Consider the following 10715-nt stretch of genomic DNA (forward strand, 5'->3'; position numbering starts at 1 on the left):
AGGCAAGGAGAGCCTCTGAAAGTGACTGGCCTGAAGGACAGAGCAGCCAAACCACAACAGCAGAGTACATGCAGCACACATTAGAGACACTCCCTGAAGCTTCTACAGACCTCACCTTCATAAGGCCATTACTTTAAGGAGCAAGAGACATAATGGCTTCTCTAACAGAGAAGAAGGCAGACTCTCAGACAAAATGCCAAGATGGAGGAATTCATCCCAAATGAAAGAACAAGATAAGGTCACAACCAGTGATCTAAGTGAAACCAATATAAGTAACATGCCTAATGGAGAATTCAAAGCAACAATCATAAGGATATTCACTAGTTTTGAGAAAAGAATGGAAGACATCAGGGAGACCCTTACCACATAAATAAAATAATTAAAAAAGAATCAATCAGAGAGGAAGAATGCAATAAATGAGATAGGAAACAGGCTTGATGAAATGAACAGCAGGCTGGAAAAAGCAGAAGAATGAATAAGTGATATAGAAGAGAAAATAATGGGGGCGCCTGGGTGGCGCAGTCGGTTAAACGTCCGACTTCAGCCAGGTCACGATCTCGCGGTCCGTGAGTTCAAGCCCCGCGTCAGGCTCTGGGCTGATGGCTCAGAGCCTGGAGCCTGTTTCCGATTCTGTGTCTCCCTCTCTCTGTCCCTCCCCCATTCATGCTCTGTCTCTCTCTGTCCCAAAAATAAATAAACGTTGAAAAAAAAAAATTAAAAAAAAAAAAAAAAAAAAAAGAAGAGAAAATAATGGAAAATAGTGAAGCTGAACAAAAGAGAGAAAGAATTATGGATCACAAGAACAGACTTAAGGAACTCAGCGATCCCATCAAATGTAATAACATTCATATTATAGGAGTCCCAGAAGAAGAAGAGAGAGAAAGGGGGCAGAAAGTGTAGTTAAAGAGCTGAAAACTTCCTTAAACTTGGCAAGGAAACAGACATTCAAATCCAGGAGGCACAGAGAATTCCCATCAAAATCAACAAAAGCAGGTCAACACCAAGATATATTCTAATTAAACTTTCAAAATATAGTGATAAAAGAAAAATCTTAAAAGCAGCAAGATAAAAGAACTCAAAATTACAAGGGAAAACCCACAAAGCTAGCTGGAAACTTCTCAAAAGACACTTGACAATCCAGAAAAGAGTGGCATGATATATATTCAAAATCCTTAACTGGAAAAATCAGTCACTAAGAATACTCTATCCAGCAACGCTTTCATTCAGAATAAGAGAGAGAGTTTCCCGACAAACAAAAAGTAAACGAGTTGGTGATCACTAAACAAGCCCTGCAATAAATATTAAAGGGGACTCTTTGAGTGGAAAGGAGAGATCAAAAGTGACAAAGGAAAGAAAGAATCAGAGAAAATATCCAGAAACAATGACAAAATAAGTAATAAAATGCCAATAAGTGCCTATATATCAATCATTACTTTGAATGGAAATGGACTAAAATGCTCCAATCAAAAGACATAGGTTGTCAGAAAGAATGAAAAAAAAAAAACAAGACCCAACAACTGTATGCTGCCTATAGGAGACTTATTCTAGACCTAGAGAGAGTGGAGAAACATCTATTATGCAAATAGAAACCAAAAGAAAGCCACAGTGGCAATACTTAGATCAGACAAACTAGACTTTTTTGATCTTGTATTGTTTTTATCCTGCTCTGGTATCAGGGCATTACCAGCTACATGGAATGATTTTGAATCTGTTCCCCCCTATTCCATTATTTGTAAGATTTTGATAAAGATTGTCATTAATTATTTGTAATGTTTGTTAGAAATGACCAACGAAATCATGTGGTCTTGTGCTTTTCTGTGCTGGGAGATTTTTGATTCCTAATTCAAATTTCATTCTATTATTGGTCTAAGATGATTTCCTATTTCTTGGCTTCATCCATGATTCAATCTTGATAATGTACATTTTGAGAAACTATCTGCATTATTTTCTAAGTTATATGAATTGTCAGTATATAATTATTTATACTAATCTGTTATCACACTTTGTATTTCTGTGGTTATCTGTTGTATTTATTTCTCTTCCATTTCTCATTTGAGTCTTCTCTCTTTTTTCTTGGTTAATGTAGTTAAAGCATTGTCAATTTTGTTTATTTTTTGGAAAAACTGATCATCACTTTCAATGTTATCTTATTGTTTATTCTGTTCTTTATTTCTGATTTTTCTTTGTTATTTCCTTTCTCTACTGAATTTAAGCTGCTTCTACCTTTTGGTTCCTTGTTGTGTGATAGTAAGCTGTTTGTTTAAATTTCTCTTTTTTTTAAGTCTATTTTTATTTGTTTTGAGAGAGAGATAAAGAGGAAGTGGGGGAGTGACAGAGAGAAAGATGTATGCAGAATCCCAAGCAGACCACACACTATCAGCGCAGAACCCAATACAGGGTTTAAATTCACAGTGAGATCATGACATGAGCCAAAATCAAGACTCAGCCATCTAACCAACTGAGCCACCCAGGCACCCCTGAACTTTTTTCTTAACACAAGCATTTATAGCAAAAACTTCACACTAACATCTACTTTTGCTGCATCCCATTTGTTTTGGAATATTGTTTTCTTTTTCTTTGGTTTTGAGACACATGTTGATGTGGCATTAGATTTCTTATTTGGCCCACTGCTTGTGCAGTACTGTGTTGTTTCATATTTATATACTAAATATTTAATATTTACATTGTATATTTTCCAGCTTTGTTTTATTATTGCTCTTTAGTTTTGTACGAGGGGCGCCTGGGTGGCGCAGTCGGTTAAGCGTCCGACTTCAGCCAGGTCACGATCTCATGGTCTGGGAGTTCCAGCCCCGCGTCAGGCTCTGGGCTGATGGCTCAGAGCCTGGAGCCTGTTTCTGATTCTGTGTCTCCCTCTCTCTCTGTCCCTCCCCCGTTCATGCTCTGTCTCTCTCTGTCCCAAAAATAAATAAACGTTGAAAAAAAAAAAGACCTAACAATTATAAACATTTATGCGCCAAATGTGGCAATTCCCAAATATATAAATCAATTTATCACAAACATAAAGAAACTCATCGTAGTTACCATTTGCAACTACGTGCATGGAACTGGAGGGTGTTATGCTAAGTGAAATTAGTCAGTCAGAGAAAGACAAAAATCATGTGACTTTACTCATATGAGGACTTTAAGAGACAAAACAGATGAACATATGGGAAGGGAAACAAAAGTAATATAAAAACAGGGAGGGGACAAAACATAAGAGATTCATAAATATGGAGAACAAACTGAGGGTTGCTGAAGGGGTGGTGGGAGGGGGGATGGGCTAAATGGGTAAGGGGAATTAAGGAATCTACTCCTGAAATAATTGCTTCACTATATGCTAACTAATTTGGATGTAAATTTTAAAAAATAAAAAAGAAAGTTAAAAAAAAATAAGTTTCACTGATGCACAAGACTGGCAAATATCCAAATTTTCAAAAAGTAAAAAAGGTGAACTGTGGAATTAACAGGCTGAAAAGTTTGAAATGAATCCTGACAAAGTTGTCCTAATTATTTCAGATCATTTATGATCAGTTGGGTTAACCAAGAACAGATAGTGTATATAAACTCTATTTCAATTGCACTATGTTATTAGAGTCCTGTACTAAGGGTCTGCTGTAGAAGTAAAGTATCTTCACATCAGCAAAGGCTATGGCAAATGTACCCTGCGAATATATGTGAATTGGACATTTAGGACTCTTAAGTAGATTACTATTGGGAAGAATGGACACTCAGCCTGGAGGTTAATAGGACTCTTAACTAGATTACTATCATTAGGAAGAATGGACACTCAGCCTGGAGGTTAGCAGGACTGTTAACTAGATTACTATCATCAGGAAGAATGGACACTCAGCCTGGAGTTAAATAGGACTCTTTTTTTTTTAACAGGACTCTTAACTAGATTACTATCATCAAGAAAAATGGACACTCAGCCTGGAGGTTAATAGGACTGTTAAGTAGATTACTATCATCAGGAAGAATGGACACTCAGCCTGGAGGTCAATAGGACTGTTAAATAGATTACTATAGGGAAGAATGGACACTCAGCCTGGAGGTTAAGTGACCATACAGAGCATCTTTCCTGCACCTCTTACTCAGTACCTTTGTACAGAAGGCCCTGAACTCAATTACAGAATTAGGGACTTCGTCTCTTTAGGAATAAGTCTAATCAAACTCAATTTCCTTTAGAGAAAGAGGATAAAATGTTACTAAATTGGAGGAATCAAGGAAATATTTTTGTATAATGATCTTTATTTAGCAATTATTATGAGCCAGGCATTTTCCTATACAATATATTGCATTTTCATCCTCACAATGAACTTGTGAGTTAAGGGTTTATTGTCACTATTTTATAGATGCAGTAATTGTAATGCTAAGAAGTTAAGTGGCTTGCCAAAAATATCAAGGTAGTGAGTAGCAAAGCCATTAATCAGGTCTTCTAAGATGGTACCATTTCTACAATTTCACTTTTTAACCAGTATGTCAATTGTTTCTAACCTCCTTTGGCTTTGAATAAACAGAAGGTCTGATTGGGCAGGAGAGGCTGTGTTTACATTCAAAATAACCCAGGTTTGAGATCCAAGACTCTGGAGTCATGAGTTTCTTTTCTCTTCTTTATCCTCCTTTGTAGTTTTAAACAAATTGTTGATCTCTTGGGCCTCAGTTTTTTCTTTTTTTTTTCTTTTTTTTAATGTTTTATTTTACTTTTGAGAGAGAGAGAGAGAGAGAGAGAGAGAGCAAGCAGGGGAGGGGCAGACAGAGGGAGACACAGAATCCAAAGCAGGTTCCAGGCTCTGAGCTGTCAGCACAGACCCTGATGCGGGGCCCAAACTCACGAACGGCAAGATCATGACCTGAGCCAAAGTCAGACACTTAACTGACTGAGCCACCCAGGCGCCCCTGGCCTCAGTTTTCTGAAGTGTGAAATGAAGGCATTGTACCCAGTGATCACTATGATATCATCCAGGCTTGCAAATATATTATCCTAATCATGAAATTTGAGGCCAGACAATGTGTTAAATTATTTCAATATAGTATCTCAGTTAATCATCACAACAACTCCAAAAACTAGGTACTTACACTGGATCTATTTTGCAGATGAGGAAACTGAGGCATGAGGTATAATTGGTTGGGATGTCACACACACATACCAAGTGGATTAACCTGAATTCAATCCCATAATTAAATACATTTGATTTCATTTTAATATGCTTTAAATGAAGCTAATTGTAACCATTCACAAAGATATGCAATCATTCACCCCACCAAAAGGAACCAAGACTCTTGGAGTAATGACTGATACCTTGGAGAAATGAAGCAGGAAATATACAAAATAAGCCTGAAGTATCTTGTCCTGCCAGAAAGTAAAAAAATTATCAAGGACTCTTAGAGTTAAATGAAAAGGACACAGGAGACAAAGTAAAGGCACTCCCATCTGCCAAAGATGGAATGATCTGAACATCAAAAATAAAGACTGCAAATGATTAAAACTCCTTCAGTATTTTTTTAAAAAATTGATGCATTTGTGGCAGGGGGCCAAGATGGCAGAACAGCATGGAAGTTTCTTTTGCATCTCTCATCCCTGAAATGCAGCCAGATCAACACTAAACTATCCTGCACATAGAAAACTGGTGTGGAGGTTAACACAACAATCTGCATAACCTGAACCACAGAATTTAGCAGGTACACAGTGTGGAGAGGTGAACTAGGGGAGAGAAAAGCCGCAGAGGGTAGGGAGCTGTTTTTGCTTGTGAAGAGAGGACACAGACTAGAGGGAGAATACAGAAAAAGCACCCCCCCCAAAGTAGCTGGAGAGAAAATGGAAAAGTGGAAACAGCTGCAGGGAATGAACTAAAAAGGGAGAAAGGAGAAAGGAGAGGGTTTAAATTCCATTAAGACTCTATAAACAGTGGAAGCGCAGAGTCTGAAATTCTGACGCTCGATACCTGGCGGTGCTCTGGTGGGAAGGGTGGATCCCCAGGAACAGAGTGCTATCGGAGAGGTCCTCAGGCCACAGGGGGAGAGGTGGTTCCACTGCTGGAAGGACACCTGGTAGAGGCTGTGTGGCCTCCCCGTAGCCAAAGGCCCCAGTGGACCCCAGAGAACAACCATGTTCACTGGTGCTGGAACAAAGATGTTAAGGGGGAAGGCTGGTGCCAGATGTATGTTGTGATTTTCCACAATCCCTGAAACACTGCTGCTACACAATTGCATGATCTTTTTCTGGGGCAGGCTGACACCTGGCTTCAGTCTCTGGGCAACATCGGCATGATGGTCCTGAAACGTCCCTGGATATGGGCGGGCACCCAGCCATTGTTCAGTGAGACCCTCCCACAGAGGGTCAGAACGGGTCAAAGCTGCAGTCCCTCAGAAGTGAGGGGTTGGGAACCAGCCCATCTGAGATAAAACTCAGGATGGAGGTGCCACCTGGCAACCTGATGGATTGGTCACTGACAGTGTAAAAGCAGAGTAGACAGAAGCCGGACACAAAGGAGGGGTGCGCGATTGCTGATCGGAGAGAACACAGTTCCGATACTAGAGACTGAGTAGCTGGGTGACGCCATTTTCATCCCTCTTGCGCATGCGCATACGCACCTACAAGCGCCACAACAATCCACCGCAGTAAGCTAAGCAGCGCCATCTAGTGGAGAACGGAGCTGTTACAGCAAACCCTGCCATACTGGGCCAACAGCCCTCTTGGGGAACACCACAAGTCTCTCCACCTGCTTACTTTACAGACTATAAATTGCTTCATAGTTTGACAACTAGGGAAAACAGGATGTAATCTCAATCATCTTTCAGTCTGTTCACTGGTCCATCTATTCACTTTTGTTTCCTTTTTCTTTTCCTTTCTTATTCTTGATTATTGAAAAAGAACAAATTTATTTTTATTTTTATTTAATAAAAAAGATTTTTCTTTCATTTTTTACCATATTTTTTCACCTTTTTCTAAGCTTTTAAAATTTTATTCTACTTTTATGATTTCATTTTATTCTAATTATAGTATTCATTTTTTCAAATTTTCAAATGTTTTCCCTTTTTTTCTTTTCCTTTCTTTCCCTTTTTTCTCTATTGTAACAAGCTTCTTTCAACAACCAGACCCAAACACACCTACAATCTAGCATCATTTATTTCATTTTTTTGTGTTGTTTTTAATTTTTTATTTTTTTTTACTTTAGTAATTCCTTTTCTTCTTTCAAAATGATGAAACGAAGGGATCCACCACAAAAGAAAGAACAGAAAGAAGTGACAGCCAGGGACTCATCACAGACAGCAGCAAGATGTTCTGAATCAGAATTTAGAATCACGAACTAGCTAGAATTGAAAATAGATTAGAATTCCTTTCTGCAGAGATAAAAGAAGTAAAAGCTAGTCAGGATGAAATTAAAAATACTATAACTGAGCTGCAATCTCGAATGGATGCCACAGCGGCAAGGATGGATGAGGCAGAGCAGCAAATCAGTGATATAGAGCACTAACTTATGGAGAATAATGAAGCAGAAAAACAGAGGGAGACTAAGGCAAAAGAGCATGATATAAGAATTAGAGAAATCAGTGACTCATTAAAAAGGAACAACATCAGAATCATAGGGGTCCCAGATGATGAAGAGAGAGAAAAGGTATAGAAGGTTTATGTGGGCATACATAGCAAAAAACTTTCCTAACCTGAGGAAAAACACAGACATCAAAATCCAGGAATCACGGAGAATTCCCATTAGATTTAACAAAAAAAAACAACCATCAACAAGGCATATCACAATAAAATTCACAAAATACTCAGGTAAGGAAAGAATCAAGAAAGCAGCCAAGGGGAAAAGATCCTTAACTTACAAGGGAAGACAGATCAGGTTTGCAGCAGACCTATCCACAGAAACTTGGCTGGCCAGAAAAGAGTGGCAGGATATATTCAATGTGCTGAATCAGAAAAATATGCAGCCAAGAATTCTTTATCCAGCAAGCCTGTCATTCAAAATGGAAGGAGAGATAAAAAGTTTCAAATACAAACAAAAATTAAAGGAGTTTGTGACCACTAAACCAGCCCTGCAAGAAATTTTAAGGGGGACTCTCTGAGAGGAGAAAATACACAAAGAAAAAAAAAGCAACAAAGCCTAGAAAGGACCAGAAAATACCACCAAAAACTCAAACTCTACAGGCAACATAATGGCAATAAATTCATATTTCTCAGTACTCACTCTAAATTTCAATGTACTAAATGCTCCAATCAAAAGACATGTGGTAACAGAATGGATAAGAAAACAAGATCCACCTATATTCTGTCTACAAGAGACTTATTTTAGACCTAAAGACACCTTAAGATTGAAAGTAATAGGATGGAGAACCATCTATCATGCTAATGGTCACCAAAAGAAAGTTGGCACAGTTATACTTATGTCAGACAGCCTAGATTTTAAAATAAAGACTGTAACAAGAGATGAAGAAGGGCATTATATCGTAATTAAGAGGTCTATCCACCAAGATCTAACAATTGTAAACATTTATGCTCCAAAAGTGGGAGTACCCAAATATATAAATCAATTAATAACAAACATAAACTCATCGATAATAATACCATAATCATAGGGGACTTCAACACCCCACTTACAACAATGGACAGATCATCTAAACAGAATACCAACAAGGAAACAATGGCTTTGAATGACACTCTGAACCAGATGGACTTCACAGATATATTCAGAACATTTCATCCTAAAGCAGCAGAGTACACATTCTTCTCCAGTGCACATGGAACATTCTCCACAATAGATCACATACTGGGACATAAATCAGCCCTCAACAAGTACAAAAATATCGAGATCATACCATGCATATTTTCAGACCACAACGTTATGAAAATCAAAATCAACCACAAGAAAAAAATTGGAAAGGTAACAAATACTTGGAGACTAAAGACCATCCTACTAAAGAATGAATGGGCTATCCACGAAGTTAAAGAGGAAATTTATGGGGCACCTGGCTGGCTCAGTTGGTTAAGTGTCCGACTTCAGCTCAGGTCACGATCTCACGGTCCGTGAGTTCGAGCCCCGTGTCGGGCTCTGGGCTGATGGCTCAGAGCCTGGAGCCTGCTTCCAATTCTGTGTCTCCCACTCTCTCTGCCCCTTCCCCATTCATGCTCTGTCTCTCTCTGTCTCAAAAATAAATAAATGTTAAAAAAAATTTAAAAGGTCATGGAATCCAATGAAAATGATAACACCACAACACAAAACTTCCTGGACACAGGAAAGGTGCTCATAAGAGGAAAGTATATAGCAATCCAGGCCTTCCTAAAGAAGAAATAAAGATCTCAGATACACAACCTAACCTTATGCCTTAAAGAGCTGGAAAAAAAAAAACAGCAAACAAACTCCAAAACCATCAGAAGACAAGAAATAATAAAGATTAGAGAAGAAATAAATGCTACTGAAACCAAAAAAAAAAAAACAAAACAAAACAAAACAGAACAGATCAATGAAACCAGAAGCTTGTTTTTTTAAAGAATTAACAAAATTGGGGCGCCTGGGTGGCTCAGTTGGTTGGGCGACCGACTTCAGCTCAGGTCATGATCTCACTGTCCGTGAGTTCAAGCCCCGCGTTGGGCTCTGTGCTGACAGCTCAGAGCCTGGAGCCTGCTTTGGATTCCGTGTCTCCCTCTCTCTCTGCCTCCCCTGCTCATGCTCTGTGTCTCTCTGTCTCTTGATAATAAATAAGTGTTAAAAAAAATTAAAAAAAAAAAAAAAGAATTAACTAAATTGATAAACCCCTAGCCAGTTTGATCAAAAAGAAAAGGGAAACGACCCAAATAAAATCAAGAATGAAAGAAGAGAGATCACAACCAACACAGCAGAAATACAAACAATAATAAGAGAATATTATGAGCAATTATACGCCAATAAAATGAGCAATCTGGAAGAAATGGACAAATTCCTAGAAACATACAAACTACCAAAACTGAAACAAGAAGAAATAGGAAATGTGAACAGACCCATAACCAGTAAAGAAATTAAATTAGTAATCAAAAATCTCCCAACAAACAAGAGTCCAGGGTTGGATGGCTTTCCAGGGGAATTCTACCAAACATTTAAATAGTTAACACCTGGGGCGCCTGGGTGGCGCAGTCGGTTAAGCGTCCAACTTCAACCAGGTCACGATCTCGCGGTCCGTGAGTTCGAGCCCCGCGTCAGGCTCTGGGCTGGTGGCTCGGAGCCTGGAGCCTGTTTCCGATTCTGTGTCTCCCTCTCTCTCTGCCCCTCCCCCGTTCATGCTCTGTCTCTCTCTGTCCCAAAAATAAATAAAAAACGTTGAAAAAAAAATTTAAATAGTTAACACCTATTTTTCTGAAGCTATTCCAAAAAATAGAAATGGAAGGAAAACTTCCAAACTAATTCTACAAAGCCAGCATTATCTTGATTCCAAAACTATACAAAGACCCCACTAAAAAGGAGAACTACAGACCAATTTCCGTGATGAATATGGATACAAAAATCCTAAACAAGATAGTAGCCAACCAGATCCAACAATACATTAAAAGAATTATTCACCACAACCAAGTGGGATTTATATCTGGAATACAGGGCTGGTTCAATACCCACAAAACAATTAATGTGATATATGACATCAATAAAAGAAAGGACAAGAACCACATGATCCTCTCAACAGATGCAGAGAAAGCATTGGACAAAATATAGCATCCTTTCTTGATTAAAAAAAATAATATCCTCAAG

Source organism: Puma concolor, chromosome B2, assembly GCF_028749965.1.
Source record: "Puma concolor isolate L17-30 chromosome B2, mPumCon1.1.hap2, whole genome shotgun sequence".
Classification (NCBI taxonomy): Eukaryota; Metazoa; Chordata; class Mammalia; order Carnivora; family Felidae; genus Puma; species Puma concolor.